We start from the raw sequence: 27176 nt of genomic DNA on the forward strand, positions 1-27176 counted from the left end.
GAGAGAGGGGGTGACAGGAAACAGCCAGCAGGAGGTGAGAAGCAGTGAGCAGGAAGGAACTAAGGGGTCATGAGAGTCCGTGAGTCAGAGGCATCAAGGGAATTGAGAGAGGCAGTGAGTGAGAGGGAGCTAGGGAGTGGTGGAAACCAGTGAGCGGAAGGAAGTGAGAGGGTCAGGATAAGAGGCGAGTGAAAGGGAGAAGGAAGCAGCAAACGGGAGGGAGTGGATGGGAAAGAGTGAGAGGGCTCAGGAGAGGAAAGTGGCAAGCAGGAGGTAAGAAGAAAGATAACTATAATAAATTCTGAAGGAGTAGTAAGTTCTAGAAACTGGTAAGTTAGTAAGATTTGGTAAGAATAGTAAGAGGATTTTTGGCTGGTTAGTTTTAAGGCAGCCAGGAGGTTTTTGTTGTAAAAATTGCAGGGCAGGCACAAGACCCACCCTTTTTACATGTTTTCTTATCAGAAAGTAATTTTTTTTTGGCACTGTTTTAGGAACAGATAAGAGTGCTAAATATGGGATAGCTATACTAACTAACTAAAACCCCACAGTGAACAGTTCAGGATGAAACATCAGCAGACGACAAGCCAAGGACCTGCCTTCAGGCAAAGCAGACATGAATGAATGAACCCACAGTGACAAGGAAGGGAGGCAGGACTTTAGAAGTGTAGTCACAGTTGTAACGGAGGTAAGTAGACTGAATGAAATTTCAACACACGAGTTATAAGAGCTTGTCTGTTTCATTGTGCTATTACAGAACAGAGTGGGTCTTCATGGAGACAGTGTAGGTGAATTTTAGTTTTGTTTGAGCGAATATGTACTGGTCAGGGTTTGATAGGATAGTCCCAGCAGAAATTGTTTGCTTTTTAATTTAACATGCTCATAGCAGGATTAATTTTACAAAGCCAGAAAGGAGACATGGACAGCAAGATGTGGCTCCGAGACCTCGTGCCCTGCCGAGCTGACACCATGAGGCAGAAGCTTTCATCTGGAAGATGGTGCTTCTGATATTGTGCAGCACTTCCTCAGTACTCCACTGGGATGCAGGGTTGTTGTGCTCATTTCTCTGGAGTGGTACTGGAACCCACAGAGGTTAGAGTGGACTGGCTGATACTGTGATATAACATTCCATATTCAGCAAGAAAAAAATGACAGTAAATTCACCCATGTAATAAGAAACTTCTTATCCAACAGCTAAAAGCATGTTTCACCTTTTAATTGATTTTAATATTCATTCATGGGATGCTGGTGTTGCTGGCTGGGCCAACATTTATTGCCCATCCCTAATTGCCCTTGAGAAGGTGTTGGTGAGCTGCCTTCTTGAACCGCTGCAGCCCATGTGGTGTAGGTACACCCACAGTGCTGTTAGGGAGGGAGTTCCAGGACTTTAATCTGGCAGTAGTGGAGCAACAGCAACCATTCCAATTCAGGATGATGTGTGACTTGGAGGGAAATTTTCAGGTGGTGGTGTTCCCATGCATCCCCTACCCTCATCCTAGGTAGTAGAGGTCATGTGTTTGAAGAAGGCGGCTTGGCAAGTTTATTGCAGTGCATCTTAAAGATGGTACACACTGCTGCCACTGTGTGTCAGTTGTGGAGGAGTGAATGTTTAAGGTTGTTTAAGGGGTCCCAACCGCTTTGTTCTGGACAGTGTTGAACTTCTCAAGTGTTGGAGTTGCACTCCTTCAGGGAACTGGAGACCATTCCATCATACTCCTGCCTTGTGCCTTGTAGATGGTTTCAGGGAGTGAAAAGGTGAGTTAGTCGCTGCAGAATTCCCAGCCTCTGATCTGCTCTTGCAGCCACAGTATTTGTATGGCTAGTCCAGTTCAGTTTCTGGTCAATGGTAATCCTCAGGATGTTGATGGTGGAGAATTTGGTGACAATGATGTGTTGATGTCAAGAGGAGATAATTCGATTCTCTCTTGTTGCAGATGGTCATTGCCTGTGACACAAAGGCTTCTTGCCCCTTAGCAGCCCAAGTCTCAATGTGATCCAGGTCTTGCTGCAAATGGACACAGACTGCTTCCTTCAGTATCTGAGGATTGTGAATACTTCTAATGGATTAATCTAACAAGCTATCTAATAAGCACATCACTGAAAAATGATATAATGGAGTCAGCTAACAAACATTTTTATGTTCCTTTTTTACATGCTGTGATCGATGTGCAAAGAAACTTCTCAATCCCAGTTTTATCTGGTTTTACTTGATCACTTAGCATGAATACTGCCTCTGTCTGCTGTACAAAAATATCTAGCTCAAGCTGGTCATTACCAGTTAAATTCCAGTGCTTGTCTGTCGATGAGTACATTGTCAATTGCAGCTGGGGATTTACAATTAGAAATAGCAGTTCATTCACTGAAATGCATTTCTAATGTTACAGCCCTTCCTCCATATCAAATTCTGTCCAAACCTGTTGATGTTGTACTGGTTCAAACAGCATGTTCCTAATAAATGTGTTTTTTTTCCTCAAATAAAATTTGGATAGAACTGGTATAGATCTGTGAGCTTTTCCCAGGCAGGGTGTTTGACTCAGTCTAACTAAATTTTGATATAATTCTGGGAATCACACAAGGTGATTTGTACTTCTCAGACGATGTGGGCTGACATTTTGTGTTTAAATAACAATGAGGCTAACAGTGCTCATCATTAATATGGAGCCTCTGGGGTCTGCACTTGAGTAGAAATTAGTGGGTTGCTGTCTGAGTTACCCTGCCACTGCACAAGCTTAGCTCCATGGTACTTCACTAATAGATGAACAGAGAATTGGGCTGCTGCTCCAGATTGTTCAGGACCTCAATCAAGGAGCGGAATCATAGAATGATACAACTCAGAAGGAGGCAATTTGGCTCATTTTACCTGTGTCAGTGCACACAAAGTGTTTCATTCCCATTGTAATTTATTGCTTAATATGATTGATTCCTCACAATATGTCGCTGTTTTTTTCTCTCAGTATCTAGAAAAAGGTAGGGCAGAATTTTCGGAGTGGTGGGCAGGCCCAGGATTGGCCGGGAAACAGTCTGCCACCCCTGACTGCTCCCCGACAGCGATTTCACTGGCCAATTAATGGGCAGCCAGCGTGAAAGGCACGCTGAGAAGCTCAGCACTGTCAGGTTGGGGGCAGGAGGAGGGCGAGCACTGGGGATGCACGGGGGGAGTGGGTACTGAAAGCAGGGAGCTGCCTCAGGGAGCTGAAGAATTTTAAGCTCAAAATTAAAGATTTTGAAAATCGGAAGAAAAGAAATGTCCCCACAGAGGGCTCGCTCACGTGACCAAAAAACATAATAAAAATTATGTCAAAATGGTTTTTTTTATTTTAATGTCAGAAACCTCATCCCGCCCCATGGATGAGGTTTCCTAAAAAACACCAAAGGCCACCTGGCTGATTCACCCACCCGCATGTTGGATGGGCAGCAGGAAATGGCAGTTTATTGAAACTTTAATGGCCTCAATAGGCCTCTTGATTGTCAGCAGGCGCACTATAGACTCTCACGGATGCCCACCAGCCAAAACATCGTGCGAGTGCGCGACGCTGTTGGGATACTCGCCCAACATCATCTTGCGCTATTTCACGCTCGGGCGTGCTGGGCACGCGCCCACATGTCAAGGGGAAAATCCTGCCCATAGATATCAGGTTGGGGATGTGCATATAGCTCTGTTTCGAACTTCTTTTCACAATAATTCTAGTTTTCATTTTTTTTACACGTTCAGGTTTTAAAAGGATCACCCCTGAATTTTCACCTAATGGTGTCAGAGTTTTTTTCTTCTTTGTTTTAAATGCAGCAATTATTTAACGTGGCCCATGACCTGTTCCACTAATCGCAGTCACCTGATACTTTAAATTCACAGAACAAACACATGTTCTCCTTTCTCGCTTACTCTTAAGTAATACATTTTAAACTAAGATGTGTGTAACTCCTCAAGCAGGCCATACTGGGTTGGTTTTTTGCACATTCTCAGGAATTGCTTGCAGATGACCAATTGAAACCTCTTCTCAAAGTATAACACAGGGAAGAGCATTTTTGTCTGGCATGACTTCTGTGCAGTCTCCGTCCTCTGCTCTGACACTAAATGTGAAACGTTCTTGGAGTTCTTTGTCTTCAAAGCCAGTGCTATCCATTCATCTGCATCCTCCTCTTCCTGAATCCTGTGTCCCCACCCCCTTCTCCATCTTCATTCACTTTTCACTCTGCAATTTCTTCTTCGTGTCCTCCCTCAGCCTCATGACATTCATTTACTCCGTGAAGCAGGTTGCCCAGATTCCCTCTGAGCCCAGTTCTTAACTGCTCTAGTCTTAATATGCAGCTCTTTTCTAAACTCCTAAACTGCCTCTGGAGCTTCCAACATGGCTGAAAATGAGCCCACATGTTTCTCTTGTCATAGGCAATTGTTTTATAAGTTTGTTCCATTTTATTTATCTTATTTTTCTTCTTTGTTACCCTTTAACATTCTTTCATCTTGGATCTTTGAGTCTCCTCTCTGTGTCTTCTCTATGCTGGCCTACGAGACCAAGATGCTTATCTATGAGGCCTGCAACCTCAGCACATTGCTGTAGGGCAGTGAAGCCTGAACAACCAACACTTACCAAGAAAAAAGATTCATAACTTCCATATCTGGTCCTTAAGGCATCACATGGAAAGACAAAGTCCCAAATGAAGTGGTTCTTTCTAGGGTAAACATGCCCAGCCTGCCCGTGATAGTCAAGGAAAGGAGGCTTCATTCATTTGGGCATGTGCCCAGGATGGAAGATGGCTACATCCCCAAAGGTCTGCAAACACGGAGGTAGTCTGTGTCAAGAGACCAAAATGATGCCCAAAGCTCTGATTCAAGGAAGCTATCAAAAGAGACAGAAAAGCCCTCAACATCAATCATAACTAGTGGGAAACTCTAGATGGCAATCGATGCAAATGGCAACACTAGCCATGGACAGGAGTTCACCACCACAATGGAATGTGAGGTGGTATTTAATGGAGGTAATGGGGGCCTTGCCTGCTAGCTACAGAGCCAGAGAGAGACCCATATGACCTCTTTTTGGGAAGACCTACCGAAATAAGTGACAATCAGGCAGCTAAGTGAACAGCAGCAGACTGACCCCAAGATGAAGGACCCTGTGAGTGGAAGTCCTGCTGAGAGTTGCCAGCCAATCAGAAGCTGGCAGCTCTTCATTGCTTGACAGCGTCAGCAGGGAGGCAGTGGCTGCTGCTGGTACTACACCCATCTGAAGCCTAGGATTGCCAATGGATCCAGGTGCAGGTGAATGTTGGCGGGTCAGGGTGTCACGGGTGGAGTGTGAGGGTGGTTCAGCAGAAAGGGCAAAGGTTATCTCTCAGCAGGCCCTTTCCTGATGCTATGTCCCTCGATCAGGCACTGAGTGCCTTTAAAAGAGGGACCACCCACCATCGGAAGCCTCAAGCAACTGATAGGGTTTGCTTTTATGGCTCCCTGCCCTTGCCTGCCATTGGATAAATACCAGCACTAATGTGGGCCTTATGGGCATTAACTGCCCACTTAGGAGCCTCAATTGGTGGCAAAGGAGGGAGGCCATCCACAGGCCTCCCCAACACGGACTTTATCAGGTCAGTGGTGAGAAGAAGGCAGCATCCCCACTCGCCATCCTTTCACCTGATTAAATGTCCCCCACCACCAAACTCACCTTGGGGGAGGACATTAAATTCCAACCATGGTTTTAGAAGCTCCAAAGCAAACACCAGGTCAGCAAAAATTATCTGGCACTATCAACACGTGACAACTTTGTGTGTGGCACTTGTGGCAGACTTTGCCTTTCCAGAATTAATAATCAAAAGAAGTACAATAGATGATCTCATCTGACCTCAAAGTTCTGAGGCTGCGTTGCCATCATCTCTCTGCATCTCCTCCTCTCTCGTCCTTGTCTCTCTGCCTCTCTTCTCTCTGCCTCTCCTCTCCCTGCCTTGTCCCGCTGCCTCTCCTCTCCCTGCCTTGTTCCTCTGCCTCTCCTCTCCCTGCCTTGTCCCGCTGCCTCTCCTCTCCCTGCCTTGTTCCTCTGCCTCTCCTCTCCCTGCCTTGTCCCTCTGCCTCTCCTCTCCCCGCCTTGTTCCTCTCTCCTCTCCCTTGTCTCTATGTATATACGCTGGATTTACATTGTTCACAGCAAAGAACAGCTTCCACTCTGCATGGTAAAGCAGAGATGATTGGTGTGAAGTTCCCATGGCTGAAATATTTACCTATAGTGCATAACACTTGGGAAAGAGACCTTGAAATAACCAGCCTAACTGAACTGAATGGAACTTACAATGGAACATGTTATTCTTGTATTTTGATAATTTCTGATGTGTTGGCACGCTGGTATAAACAACTGGAGAACCAGATTCAGCCTGCAGCCTATAATTGTGCATTCGTACAACGATAAGCACCAGAAGGATGGTTTAAAGATAGCAGCAGCAAAAAAAATCATTAACATCTCATTGGATACCAACAGCTAGAAATGAAAATTCTATCCTTTTAACACTTGGCTCACAGTTTTTATGGTGGTTGTTTAAGGATCATGAAATCACTTTCAGAACATAGGCACTATCTTAAACCTAAGCTGTTCAACATTACCTTGGTTAATTTATCCTTTTAAATAATGCATGCTACAGTGGAAAGCATGAAAGACCAGAGAGTATTAGCATGAGCAGGCACTGAATTTTACTGAGTTCTATAGTGAGCTCTATGTGAAGACTAACAAAAGCTGAATGCTGCTGGTAATGGTTTGAACACAGAATTCCCTCACATCATTTAGATTCTGCTAATGGAAACAAGGATCCTTAGTTACCTAAAAGTGATTTGAACCAGGCAACATAACATAAGAGTATTCGCCTGATATCTCTGGTGTCACAAGCAGAGGGAAACTCTCGCAAAAAGACCTCCGGAAGGTTGAAAACAGCAAAGTGCTACCTTAACTTTTAGGAAACTAAGCTTTGCAGAAATAATTTAGTAAGAGAAACATTTGGCACATAAATACTGTGACCATGTCTTGAAGTTTAATGACACAAAATGAAACAATAGTTGCGCATTAATGCCCTCTGTAGGACACAGCACAGGACAGCATAAGCAAAATGATTTGTGGAATGAAGTGGCCATACACCAAGGTTTTACAACCAACAAGATAGTCTCAAAAGGACTTTTACGTGTCTGTACATCTTGTCTCTGCACAAATCCAGCAGCTTTCCATCTACTTTTTTTAATTCCTTGGGCACACATATGGTAAAGCACTCATGCTTGCCCAATCTCTTAAATGGTTCATTGACTGTGCATCTCCCAATTTTCCTTGATCCAGTGGAAAACTAGAATAGATGTCTCAGTGTATCCAAAAGGTGAGGTGAAAATTACTCCATGACTGGAATACAATTGCATGGATCTAATGCAAGCATGTTCCTTGATGATATACCAGCTTCAACTCATCCAATCGAGTTTCATGCAACTGAATTCTACAGCAGAGCATTTAGGTCCAATTAGGTTTTATTTTTAGTTCTCCAAAGCCAAACTCTAAGGGCAGAATTTTTTGCCTAACCAGTGGGTGGGCCCGACCCAATCTCCGGTGGGCAGGGAGCCGATCCCCGCCGGAGAAGCGGGCCCTGCGCCCTTTAAGTGGGCGGCCTGGTCAAGGCCCGTCCAGCATGACATCTGGCGGGAAGCGCTATATGCTTCCTGTGCAGGCGGGGGGTGGGGGGTGCGGAATTCCACAAAAGCGAGAGTGCGCTCTTTCACAAATGCGCACGATAGAGCGCACATCTCCCTGAGGCTAAGCGCTGCCTCAGGGAGATCACTGACAGTTGTACAAACATTAAAATAGAGAAAAAAAATCTTTAACATGTTCCCCTCATGTGACAATGTCACACGAGATGGTACATGTTAATAAATTTCACTAAAACTTTATTCAACTTTTTAAACTCCTACATGAAACCTCATCCCGCCGGTGGATGAGGTTTCATGTTTTCTTTATTCCCCACTGGGGCTCCTGGCCTGCCCACTAACCTTAAGGTTGGACAGGCAGGTCCTTTAATTGTTTTAATGATCCTGTCAATGGCCTCAACTGACCATTGACAGGTTGGCGGTTCCGCAGCTGATCTTGCTGCGCCCCCACCTTCCTGAAGATTTAAATGGGGCGGGATGACACCGGGGTTTCCGCCCAACGTCATCCCACGTCGGCAAACAGGCCCCGCCCCCTGCTCGCCAATGGCAAAATTCAGCCCTACGTTTTTGATGCTCTGGTCAAATTGGTGATATCCATGGTCCTCAGTGAAAGTGAATGGACTACATAAAGTTATAATGCGATTTCAGCTGTGTTCAAATGTACAACTGAGGTTTTTAGCCTTGGCTAAGTGGTTGCCACTCTTGGTTGAATTAGGTTCAAGGCATCCTCAAGAGACTTCAGTGCATAATCTAGGATGGCACTTGTGCAGTACCACTGGAGTGCTGAACTGTTGAAGGTGTTGGCTGAGATGTTAAAGTGAGGCGGATGTAAAGAATCCAGTGGCACTTAAGGGAGTTCTCCTGATATGCTAGCCAATATTTATACCTCAACCAAGCTATGGGATTTTGCTTTATGCATTGCCTGCCTCATCTCCCTACACTACATCAAGGATTACACTTCAAATGTATTTCATTGGCTCTAGAATGCTTGGGAAGTTCTGAGGCTGTGTAAAGATGTAATATCAAAGCCAATTCTAAGAAGATATAAACTCCTGAGCATGTCCATTAGTATAGGTAAAGTTATTGTAATAGAACTTGGTTAGGGCTGGAACCAAACTACTTAGCATGCCTTCCAGAGATAGATCAAAGCATCCTTAAACAAAGTCCACCCTTAAGCAAAGAGAGGTGAATTCCCTGAAAGATGTGAATGTCCATATTTAATCAGGCATTTGCTTAAGCATTATGCCTATCTGTAGCTCAACTGCCAGAGGTCACATGATTTTCAGCTGCCATTTTAATAGTCTGTTTGTATCCTGTTTTATAATATAAAAAATAGTTTGAAATTCAGAATAGGACATTCCAGTACTGGACACAACACTATTACAACAATTTACAGTTACACGTTGTTACTTTTAAAGGGACAAGTAAACTGAACAGCAGTGTCTGAACCAGGACAAGTTCAGATACTCAGAAAATGAATTTCAATTGTACCAATTCAGGATTCGAAATTCCATTCATTGATTATATTTACTGAGTTCCTCCATAGCCTGCTCATATACTTTTTTTTTGCTAGGGAACAGGTGTAGAGCTTTAAGGCCCTCTGGTCTAGTCTATTCCGCAAATTGACCCAGTGATAATTCCCCTGTGATAATTATAGCTGTTTGATACAGTTTGTATTGAGATCTAACTAAATGTAGTGGCTTGTTACAGGATCCAAGCATATCCATAGGCTCGGAGTGAAATGAGACTTGTGATGTATTTTAGGTGGTAGACTGGAGAAGATTCTGTGCAGGTAGCAATGAAAAGTATAAAACTGAAAACAGCATTTGCCTCTACTGGCTGCGCCCGAACTGTACAGATTGGACAGCGTCTTCCCTCTGGAAATTTCTGTCAGTAATTGTAGTAATCTAATATGTAATATACCTTTTAAGACAAGTGTTGTAATGTAAGATCACATCATCTTAATGCCCAATAGCAGAGTAGCACAGGCTAACTCTGTGTGAGAGAGTCTTGAGTTAGACACTGAAGAGTGAAGACAGAGGTTTGAGTTGTGAGCACACAGATGTAGCTGCTGAGCTTAGTTTGTAAATAAACAGCATGTGTTTATTCTAGCAATGGTCTCCAGATGTTCTGTTTCTGTACTGGCTCGGTCACCCAGAAACAAGTGTACAACCCAGATCTTTTAGCCCCAACAAACCAAAGGGCACTGGATCCAACAAACTGGCAACGAGAGTAAAAGCACGAAAAGCCACGGAGAAAAACGAGGGAAAAATGAGGAAGAATGAAGGAAATCAGAAGAACCAAAATCGGGCCATACCTCACATGGTGGTTGTAAGGAAAAGACCATTTCAGAGCATGCTGAAATTTTGAAGAGCAGAGGCCTTTTGACTCAACCTTGGATGACTCGCCTCGCTATGTTCTTCCAGGCCAACGACATTGTGGGGGAGGAGGAGGTGCGCGACTCTTCTGTCCATGTGTGGGAGTAAGACATACGGATTAATTCGAAATCTGTTTGTGCCCAGTGCCAGAGACTCAAAAGGTTTTGATGACTTAGTGAACCTCGTAAAGAATCATCAGCCCAAGCCATTAGTAACGATACGGTTTAAATTCAACTCAAGAATTAGAGCTGCGGGGAAGACAGTTGCTTGCTATGTGGCAAGTCTGAAGCAATTTGCTGAATATTGCGAGTTTGGTACGTCTACCAATGATATGCTTAAAGATTATTTGGTGTGCGGTATAAATGAAAATGCAATTCAGAAGAGGTCATTGGCTGAGACAAATTTTAGATTTTCAGTAGGCATTGGAAATCGCTCTGGCAATGGAAGGTGCAGTACAAGACTCAGTCACCATATGAGGCGCTGTCCTCCATGTTGGATGGGAGGCCTTAACCAAAAAGAGCGCAAAAGTGCAGAGCTTTACTCAGAAGCAGGAAGCAGCCACTGTGAGTAGACAAATTAAGAAGGATAACCTAGCTGCAAAATCATGGCATAATAGAAATTGAGATGGAAGTAGACAACTTTGTAAGTTTAAAAAGTTCAAATCTTTCTTCTGCCATCGATATGAACACCTCATGAGGCATTGTAAAAACAGAATCAGGCAGACTAGCAGACAAAAGCAAAAACCAAATGAGATAAACAGCATTGAAAAACCTGAAGTAATAGATCCTGATATCCATTCATTGTATAATTTAAAGGTAGGAAGAATAGAGCCTATCTATGTAGCCATGAGAGTGAATGAGAAGCCTATCAGAATGGAGGTGGATACTGGTGCAGCTACTACAGTGATTGGTGAACATACTTCTAAATACTTGAATTATGGAGAACGTAAGCTGAATTTAGAAGAAACTGGTGATAAATTAAGAGCATGCATGGGAGAAAACATACAAGTCAAGGGCGTATGTAAAGTCACAATACACAACACAGAGTTCAAACAGTGAGATTACCCTTGATGGTAGTAGCAGGCAAGGGACCTAATTTCCTCCGATGAAATTGGCTGAAAGAAATTAAAATCTTCCAACTGAGAACTAATGGATTTTCAAAGCTACAAAAATATGCCTCGAATTTCAGTTGGAAGAATTTGGGAAAATTGAGGGGCTACAAGCAAAAATTCATGTAAATTCGGAGGCAACACTAAGATTCATGAAGACAAGACCTTATGCAATGCGGGATAAGGTAGGCGCGGAACTGGACAGATTAGAAAAACTGGGAGCGATACAAACAGTACAATTTTCAGAATGGGCAGTTCCAATTGTACCTGTTCTCAAACCTGACCTAATTATTTGAATATGCAGGGACAATAAACTAATAGTCAATAAAGTTGCAAAATTGGATAGACACCCCATAAATTGAAGATTTATATGCTAAATTAGCAGATGGAACGATTTACACAAAGTTAGATTAAGTCATGCCTACCAGCAATTGGAATTAGAGCAGGCATCCCAGAAGTTTATCACCATAAATACACAAGGGATTGTATCAATACAAATGTTTACCTTTTGGCATATCTTCTTGCATCTTATTTCAAAGAACAATGGAAGGTTTATTACAGGGATTGCCCCATGTTGTAGTTTAATTGGATGATGTTCTCGTGACTGGACTCACTGAGAAAGAACACTTGATGAACTTGGAAGAAGTTCTGAAACATTTTTCGCAGCTGGGACTGCGATTGCTAAAGGACAAGTGCACATTCCAGGTAAAAGAGGCAACTTACCTCGGTCACAAGGTAGATTCACCAAGCCTGCATCCACTTGAAGAAAAAGTGAAAGCAATTAAAGAAGCCCCAGCGCCAAAGAATACAGCTGAATTGAAATCATTCTTGGGAATGATTAATTACTATGGACACTTCTTGCCTAATTTGCCGATAGAACTGGCACCATTGTTTTGCTTGCTCATGAAAAACCTGATGGCAAACACCACAAGAGGAACATTTCGCAAAAGTGAAACAGTTGTTCCAATCATCCACACTTCCAGTACATTTTGACACCAAAAAAATGAGTTGATATTAACGTGTGACCCATTACCTATGGAGCGGGAGTGGTGCTTTCCCATCGAATGGATGATGGATCAGAAAGACGTAGGTATATGTGTAGCCGGGAATGGCAGGAGAAATAGAAAACTTAGTGAGAACCTGAATGCAGTGTCAACAAGCACAAAAATTGCCTGCAACAGCCCTGTTACACCCCTGGGAGTGGCCAGGAAAGATACAAGTACACACTGGGGAGATTGGGAAGGAGCGGGCACAGGCGGGCGCACAGCCAATCACAGCCTGTGATCAGCTGCGCGCCGTTTTATGTGGGCGGGCCAATTAAGGCCCACCCAGCGTGACGCGCACCCAGAAGCGCTGACCGCACCCTGTGCGGACGGGAGGGGGGAGTAGGCTGAGTCGGGGCCTCAGGAAGATTAGTTTGATTTTTTTTAATTTTTAGTAAAAAAGAAAAAAAATTTTGAGACACGTCCCCTCATGTGACATGAGCGGGGACATGTCGATGAACTTTAATAAAATGTTTTATTCAATTTATAAACATTTAATGAAACCTCATCCCACCTGTGGATGAGGCTTCATGATATAAATACGAAGGCCGCCTGGGTTGCTCGCCTGCTGCACGAAAGAACGCACTCCAGACTCAGGCAACCCCACCTCCCCCTGCCCGCACAGGGAGCACACAGCACTTCCAGGTGCGCGTCACACTGTGCGTGTCTTAATTGGTCCGCCCACGTAAAATGGCGGCGCGGACCCGATCGGGAGCACCGATTGGCTCTGTGCCCGCTCCCACACCACCCGCCCAACAGGCAGAAAAATCTGCCCTGGGGGTAGAAAATGGTAGATCAGCCAGGAATATGTTGGACTAGTCAAATCTAGAGATAACAAAGGCATGGAATGGGACTTCTAAACAACAGGAATAACAGGGATAAAAAGGATGTCTTTGCCCTTCACAATTCAGCAGTTCTAAACTCTTGTAACATAAACAGAGTGGAGCTCAGGGCTTAAGTTTAGTTGTCATGTGGAATAACTTACACTTCATTACAATGCTAATGGAGCACTTTGAAACTCTGACAAAAATAATAGGCTCCTTATTAAAACCATAATGGTTCTAAGTTCCAAATCTTGAATTTTATATCTTAAACGTCAATGCCAAATTTAACCATTCAATGTATGATAGTTTAGGTCAGCAGCCCAAGTGAAACAGTTAATTGAACAGGAGGGAAGCAACATTCTTTTTGGCAATAAAAAAATTTCAGAATTTGGACCTTCTGGACGTTATGCATTAATAAGAGACCCATTCGTTGTCAGATTTGAAATAGGTGGTTAAAATTGAATGGCCTTCTTCACAATGCTTTATATTTTGCTGTCATTTCTATAGTATGTAATATCATACTTAATTTTACACCAATGAATCAATTTTTTCAAATGCCCAAGGTCCTGCTGTTGTTTTCTAAATCTGGCATGTAACATTCACAGTGACAGCTTTTACAACAGTCATCTGGCTGATGGCAAATTGCTTGCACCAGCATATTTTCAGCTGATTAAAAGTTGCCTGAAGGAACAAATTATATATTGTGTTTTACTTGCAGTATCATGCAAATCAGAGAGCAATGTGGCCTGTACTTGTTGGTTAATCCATGGCGTTTTATGCTTCCACAAATCCAACCCCCAAAACTCTTGGAAAAGCTGACAAAAAGTTACCAGAACTAAAATATTAACTCTGTTTCTCTCCAAAGATGCTGCCTGACCTGCTGAGTATTTCCAGCACTTTCTGTTTTTAATCCAGAACCCACCATCAACATTATGAATGAATGAAGTGATAAGGTGCATTATATTAATGACGTTAGTGTGGCCAGAGCTAAAAGATTAAGGAGGTTGCAAGTTTCTGAAGGATGTCGTAAAGTGGAGTCGAGACTTGGGTTCACTGAGTTCAAGAAAGATTTGAAAACAAGAAGTCACGAGGGACCTCAAATGGGAGGTGAGGGAGCAAGGGCACTGATTGTTAATACATGGAAAAGTAAGGGTAGTGAATGGAAAAATAAGGCTGGTAAATACAGACTGCTCTTTTCCTGCACACAGACAGTAGACGGTCATACATAGACCCAGCACAGACAGCAGACAATCGGGCACAGACCCAATGCAGACAGTCAGACAAAGACCCAGCGCAGACAGCAGACAGTCAGGCACGGACAGCAGGCGGTCAGACACAGACCCAGTGCACACAGTAGATGGTCAGACACAGACCCAGCGCAGGCAGCAGACAGTCAGACATAGACACAGATCCAGCAGAGAGAGCAGTCTGTGAGGCCCATGCACTTGGGTCAGAGTTGAGAATGAAATGCATGCAATTGAAGCGTAAAGATAAAATTGCAGCAAGATAAAAAATATGCCAATGTAATGGAATATAAATATAGAGCAGAAACCTTATCCATTTACTAGCCTTATTTTTCCATCTATTAACAATCAGTGTCCTTGCTCCCTCACCTCCCATTTGAGGTCCCGAGTGGTCTCTTGTTTCCAAATCTTTCTCGAACTCAATGAACCCAAGCCTCTCCTCTACTTTTCTCTGCCCTTTGGAAACCTGCAACCTCTTACTGCTTTATTTCTAGTCACACTTTAATGTAATACACTTTCTCACATCATTCTTTCCAATAATGATAACGGAACCACGGAGATCTGGGGATAGATTTTTAGAAGCATAAAGCCCTACACTACTGTCATGTAACATTCTGTACATGCAGTCAGCCAGCCACAGGTTTGCTTCCTGGTGTTCTAACAGTGGATCAAACTACTGTTCATTAAGTGATTGTAAAATGGGTAAGCATTGTTCTCAATACTCTATAACTACATTTAGTATGTTAATAAAAACGCCTCTCAGGAATGCTCACTGTTTTAACTTAGTGCCAATTTTACTAAGTTATTTTAATAGGTCATGTGGAGAGGAAAGTTTGTCTCATTACAAGTTTGTTCCTTCTAAAACAAACTTCACTAAATACTCCTAATGCCACTCATGTAAATCTAGCTGTTTAGTGTTTAATATTTTACATAACCTGCAGTTGCTGCTGTTTTAACCTTTACACTTCTGGATGGTTCTCTCTCATCAATTCCATTTAAGCGAACAGCCTCTTTGCCATGGGATTACATTTGCTTATTTGGTTTTGAAATATTAACATTACAGCAAATCCTAAACCCTGAATACCACTGCCTTGGAGTCATGACCGTTTGCTTTAAAACTTGTGATGTTTTACTTGAAATTGATATATATTCATTTCAGGGAATGGACCACAGCTTCCCAGCTACTTATTGTCAAGTATTTCACAATGAAATATGAGCCATTTGCAGATATCTGATTAACAATAAACATTTCCTATGTGCTTGTGCTGTGTGCTTTTTCTTACTTGACATTTGCAATTGTTTAGTTAGCTGCTACAAAAGTAGTCATCAGAGGGAACAGTGCATGAATTAGAAATGGCTAGAAACCGGGTTTAGGTGTTTACAGCAGAGTAAAAGATTTGACTTGATTATTGAGAATATTCTTTCAGGACACTGTTCAGTTATCCTTTTCAATGCTGTCTCAACCCAGAATCAGAGTATAAACAGTAAACACACTAATCATTAATTTTTGATGACAAATTTAAATAACTAAATGTTATTTGGCACACAAAAAAATTCTCCTCATATCATTCCAACTATGAAATCTAATTTGTGTTTAGGATTCCAAAATATCTATAAATATCTTGCTTTTTATTGAAGATTAAATCACATAGTGAATGAAGAAGCCAATTCGATTACTCTGCGTCAAAGGCCTGTTTCCTCCCACTAAACAACAAACAAAACAGGAAAAGCAGCAATCGCATTAATAGTTACTGTGGCAACTCAATATTATGTAAATGCGAACTGCATCCATTTTTACTGTTTTTTTTTTCCAGTGTAATTGAATGTGACTGAAACTAAGGCTAGAGCTTGTCTGTGTATAATGCCCTACCCCATTCTCACAATGCTTAATCGCACTTTGCAATCAGCAATATTCTTCGAAGTGCATTAAGAGTTATGTTTTCCTTTATTTGATGGAGAGTGGATTAATGTTAATAGCCACTTACTTGGTATAAATACTGAGCACTCCCTTTATACAGCTACTGGGTGCACAAAATTATATGGTAAAGATACAGAAAAATTGATTTGTTCTCTGATCGTGACATAAGGCTCTTGCAGGTTTCCTAGCCAAGAAAAGGGTAGACCTAGATCATTAGCCTAAAAATAAGCAACAGAGATAAAAAGTTTTGGCAGGACATCACAGAGCTGAAACATTGAGTGGAGCTGGGACATTTTTAATACAGGGATGAAGGACACATAGGAAATTAAAGATAAGTTTGAGTACAAAACAATGCCATTAAAAACACACAAAATTGGGTGGCGCCAGACTAATATGCACTCGAGTGTCAATGGCAGGCACATGCACATTCTGCTCCAGTAGTATGCCACCTGCCATATTGGTGCAAAAAAGTGGCAGCCAGAGTTGGTACCTGAAACATATGCAAATTGGGGGCCCAACACCTATTTAAAGTTTAATTTATTGGCATATACTGGCACAAGGGTGATGGATCCATCCGGGGGTAACAATTCTGTTCATTGGAACCAGAATGGTGAAGTTAATGGAGGTGAGGTTCTCTTTGGCGTTAGGTCTGATACTGTTGGTCATCTGTACACACCAGCTAATATTTACCATTGAAGTCATTGGCTATGATTTTCACCAAGCTGTGTGTCTATATTTGATAGTTGCTGTAGTTTCCATAGCAAGTCATGCCTATGGTTATCTGAAACCTATGCCAGTAAGTATGGCAAGACTACAATAGGGCACCTAGGATTAACAATTATCCTTTTTATAATGATATCAACTACTAGAATATACAACCTAACAATCAATCAGATGTTTGGACATAACAATCCTTCATTGACTTTGATAATGAAAAATAACATTTAGATGATACAGATTTCCAATCCACAGAGGTCATAACATTTTAAGGCTGTGTTTTAATGATATGCAAAACCATTTCCATTATAACCTTGCCTCGAAGGACTAAGGGCAATCTGAAAATAATGCAGCAAAACCCACACCTTGTGGGGAAGGCTGGTAACTTAGGGTATAATTACCTTCCTACTAGCATATCTCATTTTATTGGTTAACTAATGGAATATACTTAATTCCGTGCATGTTAACCCACATAACAAGCAGGTAGTCCTTGCAATTTGGTCAGAACAGTTGACACAAGTAAAAATAAGCATTAAACAGATACCCTCTGACTGCCCTCTGGGTGGACTTGATGAATCCCATGCACTATTTCGAAAGAGTCTTGTCCGCGATACCCTAGTCAATATTTATCCCTCACCCAACAGATTATCTAACCATTATAACATTGCAATTGTGTACAAAACTAGCTGCTTCATTTCCAACATTCCAATAGCAACTACATTTCAAAAGCACTTCATTGGCTTTAAAGTGCTTTGGGATCTTCTGAGGTCATGAAAGGTGCTTTATGAATGCAAAGCTTTTTTCTTTTTTTCTAAATTAATAAGTAAATATCGCACATTGAACATTTCTGGTTAGAGAGAAGAGTCATTACTTTCAGTACAAATTTGACCTTCTGATCACCTGTAAAGGAACAAAGAGCAAGTTTATAACCAACCATTTGGTAATAAATATGAAACTATGCAGACTCACTTGGTTCTAGTTTCATGACCAGCTATGTCTGGTCAATTCAGCAAACTACAAATGAGCTCAGAATTACATTTAATTTCAAATGTAATTTAATTATTTGTAAAGAAGAGAAGGAAACATTCCAGCACTTAAATATAATCAATGTCAGGGACAGGAGTGCAGGCAGTTCAATACAAGCTCTGCTTTACCAGCAGAGCCCTAAGATTATTAATAAAGTTGTCTTGTCTTTTAGTTAAAGTTGCCAGTCAGAGCTTCATAAGGCAGTCTACAGCACATTTTTGACATAGTGATTTTTGTAAATTTGCTCAAAGTTTACTATGACCTTTCAGGATGTAAAAAGATGTTTTGGGCTGAAAGAGAGTCTGCACAACCATTGCTAAATGAACACTGTCTGTTACCAGCTCAGGGAGTACAGTGCTTCTAGTATTATTAGAACAGAATGTAAAATGGCTACCCCAGCATGTGCCTCATGGCATAAGTCACATGACTACAGCAGGCCAGGAAGGACCTTTAGTACTAGACTGCATTTCAATTTCAAACATCGTCAGCCTTGTTTTTATATAGTTTTTTTCTGACAAATCCTGTTATTTGATGCTTGCCACAAAAGTAGCAAATTATGAATGGGAACAATGAAAAATGGAGATGTAGAGGAGGTTTCATTTTAATTGTACCTATATGGGATATTTACTGTTAGCACTTTCTAAGAGCCACATATCATGTCATGCAACTTACAGACTTTGCTTTATAAAAATGGGTTATGCGATGGAGGTGATGATGCAGCCAACTCTGTTGGCATTTTCACCTTCAACATGATTGGGGTGGTTTAGACAGCGGATTTTTCACATGCCTTTTATGAAGAATGTGTTCTTGATATGATCCTGCATTCTATGAAATGTATAAATCATAGAACAGGTCTATTGGCAGAAATGAGGAGTGCCGAAGAAATCAGAGATTTAAGAACATTGTAACAGGAGTAGGCCCTTCACCTCTCAGGCCTGCTCCATCATTCAAATAGATTGTAGATGGACTGTACCTCAACTCTATTATTGCCCATCTTTGCTCCATATTTTTTGCTTAACATCTTCCCTTAACGAAACTCTTTACCAATCATAATCTTAAATTCCAATTGCTTAACATATGCAACCTTTTCAGGGAAACGGTTCCAAATATTCACCATCCTTTGTGTGAAAAAGTGCTTCCTGATCCTCAATCACTTAGACATAATTTTTGTCAGATCCAGATTCCCTTATCCTTGACCCTGACCATCTTCCACAACTCCACTAGAGATAATCCATTTGAAAGGATTTCTAAATCAGAAAATTATCCTTTTCTAATTTAGAGTTAAAATGATCCATAATAATGTACAAATAACACACCCATTCATTGTTGCATGATCCAAAGATGTATTTATAAAGAAAAGGGATATATCCTTTAACTTTAAATTTGGAATGTAAAGATATATCCCTCTTCAAGAAATAGTTCCAAAGTCACTTATGGTATCATCCGATTAAATGTGCATATGTAATGATAGCCTTAGGTACATATCCCCAAACTAAAAAAAGGGAAATGTGAGTGACAAACAACAGGCAACAGATACACATCAGTTTGCAAAATGTTTACATTGTTTGCAGATTATTTACCATTTCAGTAGCAGAGATCACTGTGTCTAGATTATTTCTGGTGATAAATAAGAATTCCATGACTATTCGCTCACTGTAATTTTCAGGTACTAGTTGATCATTCTTCAATCAGTGTAATTGAAGCACTTTTCAGACTCTAACATCTATATTTTATGCTTCGCAAGACAGAATTTGTCCATATTGTACCTATAGCCCTGAGTTATTCACCCCATTACCTCCTACCTACTTGCAGGCTTTGACTTGCGTATCAGATTTACCGCATGCCTGAAATTATATGGTAAAAAATGTGAAGAGGACTTGCATTTCATATAAACTATGATTATAGAGAGAAAACTCAGACCGTGAGTTGAACATTGTGAAATGGAACTGATGATCGTAATGAAAATATAACTCCAATCCTATGAAACTCCTTAAATATGCAGTTTTCAGTCACTAAAGCCAGTGCATCATTGAAATTTGAAATAAAACTGTTACCTGGATCTGATGTATACATTTAGTAAAATTTTTGGGAATCAGTTTAGCCTTAACTTGGCCATTCACACTTAACAATTCTTAGTCACCTAACTTATTAACAGTGCTAGATAACAAAGCAAGATGTGTTCCTACCTTTAAAAGCAGCTCCCTCTCTAAATTCCAGATTAACTGTGAGGAGGCAGTGAAATAGTGTTGCTTAAAAAAAGTACATTGGTACAACAGTACACCTGGAGAGTTGTTGGCAGAGTCCTAAATGCGCTGTAAGTATTAGTACCCTTTGTAGCTCATTATGAAAAAAAAAACTGTGAAACAGCTTTTAGGTTAAACATTGACACCTCCCCAAGGAGGCTGTCTCTCAAACTCTGGCTTGAGGGTTCTGCTTGATAAATTGTGAGCTTGCATTACATAAATACATGCTGCTAGGTTGTTTTTTTCAGAGTTTTTCTTTTAAATAATAGTCCATGAAAGCATGTAACTCTTGTTTCAGTGTAGAATTTCAAGTACTTGTAATGTTTAGTCTTTGTACCAGTGCCACTTATCAGGACATACAAGTTGCATAAATATTTGCTGATAATAATCTGAACCAGTCAATTGAAGATAAGCATCTAGTCAAGACACTGACTTTGAGAACAAAGACTAAACTTGATGCATTTAAACATTTACCAGCTTGTCCAAAATGTCTTTTGGCATAGGCAATGGCAACCTAATTCATGTTTCGATGAGCTGGATGATTGTAAGTATTATTACACTGTTAATGACATGCAACTTGAATCTCATCAAAAGCTATTGTGCATTCCTTGGAACGCTACAAAGCTGTTGAAATTATTGCTGATAACAGATTGAAGGTTTTCCGCATTTAAACCCTGGGAAAATTCAGTCTGTATTTTTTCTAATGAAAGGTTGATTCAGAAAGGAAAGTAATCCTATTACAAAGAACAGAAGAGAAACCAAACTATCCTTAAGGCGGTTAATGTCCTTGTCATTAATGATATGAACATTTTTAGGTGTCTAACAGAAGAAAATGGTTGAACTGCAGATTAATAATCATAAACAACATGTGTTTATAACAATCATCAGTTACAGATTTGTTTTTTGAGGGCAAAGCATACCAGGTTCTTGCTTTCCTGCCATACATAAAGGAAGTAAGACTTGAATTTATTTAGCTCCTTTCACAGCCACAGCCACTGTAGTATTTTTGAGTTATAGTTAGTGTTGTAAATTGCGCTCAGCAAACTCCCACAGATAGTCCTACTCCAGAAGATTGAAATAAGAACCTGGGCTGACAATTCCAGTGCAGTACTGAGCAAATGCTGCACTTTTAAAGGTGCCATTTTTAAAACTCATTCATGGGATGTGGGCACCGCTGTTAAGGCTAGAATTGTTTGGCCATCCTGGCGGTCAGCCCCTGACTTGAGCCGCTGCAGTCCGTGCTCTCTCACAGTGTTGTTAGGAGGGAGTGCCAAGATTTTGGCCCAGCGACAAGGATGGTGTGCATCAGTCAGTGGTATTTTTTTCTGAGGCCAGGCATTAAAATCAGCTGGACCTCCCATTGCTGCTCATCAATTAGTCTGGCTGTTCTGTTTTCCCACCTGCGAGTTATAATTCCCCAAAGGTATTAATATCAATAAAGGGGTATTTCCTGATGTGGCATGGAGGCAAGAATCGTTCATAACCTGTTTGTCTTTGCAAAAACAACATTCTTTGTAATGCATCTACTGTACAAAGTAGATGTTAGATTTACATGTAACTGAAGCCTAATCTAACCTCCTTCCTACTGTGGGTGAACAATTCGAAGCAATCTAAATCCAATGTGAGGCATGAACAAGTAAGGCAAGAACAAACGACAAAACAGCTGAAATCATTTTGCTTGCTTTCATACAAAAAAATCCCACTCAAACCACTTTTTATCTTAATTTTCATTGGTATCTTCGATGAAATGAGGCAAAAGAATGAGATGGATATGTGACAGCAGAAGCAGAATAGCAACTGGTGCTCACTTACCTGCCTACTGATTTCTGAAATTCATTCGATATAAGCAGGCGGTTTTATAAACTAACAGGGAAATCTCAAGCAAATCCTCACAAACCGGACATTTATTTTCAGGCATAACCTACCAGTGCAACATTGCAACCACAAATTTGCATTTGCTGTTCGTATGCTGCTAGTTCAAAGAATAGTACAAAGGTTAGGCATTTGATCTTACTTCTACCTTTGCATACTGAACTAGAAGTCAGCTGTGAGTCACAAGGCTTGTTTCAGAAAATTTAATGTGATCTCTGCAAAAAATATAATCAACACGAGCATTGAATTGCCAGTGTTCTGTCATTAACATTTCACAACATTGAACAATGTCAAATGAGAGTGCCTTTTAGGAGATATTGAGTTACCACAGTGTCATCAAAAAATAGCAGCAACAACAACTTGCATTTATATAGCACGTTTAATGCAGTCCCAAGGAAACGTTGTCAAACAAAATGTGACAGTGACCCACATAAGGAGGTAATAGCCCAAATGATGAAAAGTTTGATTGAAGGGGTAGGTGCTAAGGAGCATCTTAAATGATGAGAGAGTGGTAGAAAGGCAGTGAGGTTTAGGGAGGGAATTCCAGAGCTTAGGACCTTGTCAGCTGAATGCACAGCCACAAATGGATAACGAAAATAAGGAATTCACAGGGTGGGTGGGGTGGGGGGGTGCACCAAAATAGTAGGCGGATAGAGATTGCAGGAGGTTGTACAGCTGGTTGGGGGACTCCAGAGAGAGAGTGGGTGGAGACAAGGACAGATTTAAAAACGAGGATGAAGATTGTGAAATCAAGGTGTCGCTGGACTGGGAACCAACATAGGCCAGTGAACAAAGAGGTGACAGATGGAAACATAATGTGTTTTTTTTAAAATGGCAGAAAGTAATAAAGAATTAAACCATAAAACGAAGGACACTTAAAAACTTAGAATAATATTATCGCACTTGTCCAATACACACTGCGTGTGAGATTGCCCTGAGATTTATAGCAGTTAATAGCATAGGAAGCCCAGGAGTAATTCTGTACTTCTGAGAGCTTGTCGGAACTGGTTCAAACTCACTCTTGCACTGCGTTGTAGTAGCTTTAGGAAAGAACAGACTGAGAAGCTGTCTCATTATCTGAAGCCCTTTGCATGACCTTCTAATTTACTGAACAAGTCACTTTGTTTAAGTTCTCAAGATACGCTCACTAGAGAATAAGTGAACGTTCAGCGTGCTTCGCTGCAGAGCTAAAGGCTGCCTGTTCTCGGGAACGGGCTAACAGTCGGTCTGCACCAAAAAGAGAAAGTTACATCAAAGTGGAAGAATGGAAAAATACATAGCGTGTCACCAGCCTGTAGCTGGAATACTGTAAACCTGCCTCTTTAATTTGGAGCATTCTATCACAGTTTGGAGCTTGAGCTGAGTGATTGTGCAGGGGTTAGAGCTGCTGTGGGCGCTGTAAGTGGACAGACTGGGAGCAGGCTACACACACGCAGTTCCGCATTTTTAAGTTCTTTGGGCCCAGCCACCTGTGCATGAGGGAAACTGGGGTGAAAACCTGGGGTCATGTGACTGGGAGCGGCACATGATTGCAGACAAGTAGTCCAGACAGGGGACAGGGAGAGGGGACATGAAGGGGTCCTAAAAGAAGAGCCCCAAACAGAGGACAGGGACCGGAAGAGATCTCAGTCAAATAAAGTTAAAAGGTGAGGAGCCGAGAGAGAGGCTTCAAACAGGGAAAGGGCTGCGGTTAGTGGATTTTAACTGAAGAGGGCTCAGGCAAAGCCCTGGCAATCAGATGGCTCAAGAGATGTCCTGAAGATCCAAGAAGGCAGCAGAAGACTTCTGGGGCAAAGGTACCCCTTTTATAGTGTTCTGCTCAGCGGGGCTAGAGAGCTGAAGCTGTGCTTGTGGTTGCACACCTTCCTTTCTAGTGATGTCATGCATATCCCTTAAAGGCATATTACAACATCCCCCTGTCCTTTTAAAGATACTTCGCACCCTCCCCCTTCCCCCTTCCAATGGAGTATAACTATTTACAATACATGTTCATGTTTAGTTACCATTACGTAAGTGTAAAGGACTGGTGAATCTATGAGGCTGTAAAACATAGAGGTAATCTACTGGTACACCCAGATCTTGTAATAGTAACCTTGTCTAGAGGCATCTGTGATTGCTCACACTGATTTGTTGGATTGTCATTCTTGGATGTTGTTCCTGGTTTCATTTTGGATCTTGCCCTTGATGAAATAGGACCACACAGCGGTAGAGGGGTTGGAATGGATCTGATTTGTCCCCAGTCATGCCTCAATATTGTGCCTCTGTATGTAATGACTTCATAGGAACTTGATCCTGAACAAATCCTTGTCACCTCAGATGGTTTCAACATACCTTCTGTGGGATCCTGGATGTGAATTTGTCCCAGCTGTAAACTTGGCAATTCTGCATCTTTATCATGCACATTGGCCACCTTCTCTTGTAGTTTTGAAAGTTGCTCTCTAGTTTCTTAGAGAATAGAATGGGTAAGAGTATGTCGATTGGTACACACTGATCTGCCAAACATGAGCTCTGCCAGTGATGGAATAGTTGCACTTAAAGTTGTTGGTCTCAGGTGTAACATTCTAATGTGAAGGTCTTGCTTGGTCTTTCTACATTTGGGAATTAGGGATTTCATCGTGCAATGTATTCGTTCAGCTAGACCATTAGATCTAGGAGAAGGAGTAGTGTGATCACTATTCCACTTCTCACACATATATCCTGAAATGGCTTAGCAATAAATTGTGCAACATTATCCATAACGAAGTCGCTAGGCACACGAAATAAACTGAAAATAGCACCTAGTGTGGTAATAGTTATGCTTGATTATTGTGCAATTTTTGAATAACGGGGTACTTGGTACAGTAGTCAATGATGACGATGAAGTCAATGCCATGGATATGAAAGAGGTCGGATGCGATTTTGGACCAAGGATGGGTAGGAACCTTTTGCGGAATCAATGGTTCTTTGTGCTGACTTGGCATATGTCTTTGACATGCCTCACACTTCTTGATGACAATTTCAATATCATTGTTCAAGCATGGCCAATAGACTATCTATATTGCAAGTCTTCTCATCCGATCTAAGCCCATATGTGAGTGAGTGATGTTTTCCATGAGGCTGATGGTGTGGCGCCTGTGTTAGCTGCTCTCCATCTCATCATGCACATCATCATCATCATACTCTGGTTTGTCAGACACCTCATGTTAATGCTTCTGGTAGGGTATCACGCGGTCATTCTTATTACTGAAAGGTATCCATTGTGCATGGTTCATTTGAATCAGCACACAGATCTTTGTAGCTGCATCAAACTTTGCTCTAGTGCACTGCCTCTACTAATGGCCTTTTCTGCCACATGCTTTGCAGAATTGCTGGAAAACTGGACATTTCTCTGGTGCATACAGAAGGCCACACCTTCAACTTGTCCTGCTAGGTTCGGGTGTTCTAGCGAATGTGTCAACAATTGGGGTTCTGCCTAGGAGCTGTAATGTTCCTCGATCTGAGGATCACTTCATATTTGCATCCATCCCTGAGTAGCTCTTTGACGCTATACATTTTGAGCTTGTCTAGCAGATCTTTCCGGAATGCTTCCATGGGAGTAGATGTGATCACCAGCTCAACAATTCTGTCTGCTAGTTCTGCATTCAAAATGTCACAGTACGTACCCTTTTCTCTGTATCTGCTGACAAAACGGTCTACGAAGCCTGTTGTCGAAATGACATGAACTCTAGTCACCGAATATGGAAGTTTTAACCTGATTCTGAGCCAATGTAGTCCATATTTTTTACGGATTCTTTAGCTCTTCCGCTGTTAATCCTGATGTGTTTAGTCAGTGTAGACCTTCATTGCCAATTACTAATGTCATGACAGTGCATCACAACCCAAGTTACTTTCAGGCATATGGAATGTTTTGAGGAAGTCGTGTTTTTTTATAAAGAACATAGAAGCAAAAGTTGGCTGAGACTGTAAAGTAACCACTTTCTGGAAAATTCCTATGTGGATTATACTTGACTGACTAGTCCAGAGAGATCCTGGAATGTCACACCTAAAAAGGTGTCAAAGCCCACTTCAGTCAGAGGCCCTTGAAAGAGAGAGATGCAATGCAAATGAACTTTAATCTCCTGTGGCTGTAGAGACAATGGAGACTGATTACCATCTCAGCAGAAACCACCTCCTGTTCAGTTATGTCTCAGCATGTAGACATGATCTGAGTTGAAAGGAAAACAGATTATGGGCAAAAGACATGTTTGTTTTTTCCCTTCCAGGAATACACAAGAAAAGGAGTTAAAAAGCCAGCCGCAAACCTGATCCATGTGTTCTAGTTCTGGTGTTCTAGTGTGTGCTGTGAAGGTCATGGTAGAAGAAAAGCAACTAGACATCCCTACAACTTGCAGGTAAAAGTCTCTATATCTCTCTCTCTCTCTCTCTGGCTGGGGGCAAGTCAGCAAAGCCACAGCCAAAAAGGAAACAGGACAACTCCTTCAGCTAACCTGCAGAACCAAGTGTCTCCGAACCAACTGCTCAGCTGTCAAAGTTAACTCTACTGGAATCACCCAACTTAATGGCCATAACATTTCACCATCCACTCTTCACAGACAAACCAAGACTGATTCGTATATCATTTTTTGAACTTTTATTTTTGGACTCAACTTTTCAAATCTGATCTGCGTGTGTGTAGGTGTTGCATTTTTATAATTCTTTTCCTCGAGTTTTAGTAACTGATAAACTTACTCTTTCTTTGACTCAAGAAAGCCTGGTTAAATTGGCTCCTTCTAAAACATAATTGACTGGGAAAAAGTATCCATGAGGGAAGGGATCCTTTTTAAATTAACCTTGTTGTGACCAACCGAGGGGGTTGAATACGGACGGGGAGGCCAGCTCATTCGTCCTTGTCCGGGAGCATAACAAAATTGGGGCCCCGTTCAAGAAGTTAACATTTTGGGGTATCTCGTCCAGGATCCTAGCAAATTGGGGGATCTTGCCCAGGGACCGATTGTAACACTAGGCAAGTTTTTATGTCTGTCTTGCCTGGTTCAGATATACCAGAATCAAGAAACCAAAGCTCTCTATGTTGTTTAAACATTCTGAATTCAGATAGTAGGTCAACTGCATCCCAATTCAAACTGGGGAATTTTGTGGATATTTTGACAATATCCCTTTGACCTTCCTTCTCTTA

At 41.5% G+C, this 27176-nt stretch overlaps 1 long non-coding RNA gene across 1 annotated transcript; it reads left to right on the plus strand.

Moving 5' to 3' along the window:
- Positions 1-203: 203 nt before the first annotated feature.
- Positions 204-2488, plus strand: LOC121293547. The gene is made up of 3 exons (XR_005946553.1): positions 204-273; positions 549-685; positions 1932-2488. It is a non-coding gene; the product is annotated as an uncharacterized LOC121293547 (long non-coding RNA).
- The last annotated feature ends 24688 nt before the right edge of the window (positions 2489-27176 follow it).

The sequence above is a fragment of the Carcharodon carcharias genome, chromosome 22, assembly GCF_017639515.1.
Source record: "Carcharodon carcharias isolate sCarCar2 chromosome 22, sCarCar2.pri, whole genome shotgun sequence".
Taxonomy (NCBI): domain Eukaryota; kingdom Metazoa; phylum Chordata; class Chondrichthyes; order Lamniformes; family Lamnidae; genus Carcharodon; species Carcharodon carcharias.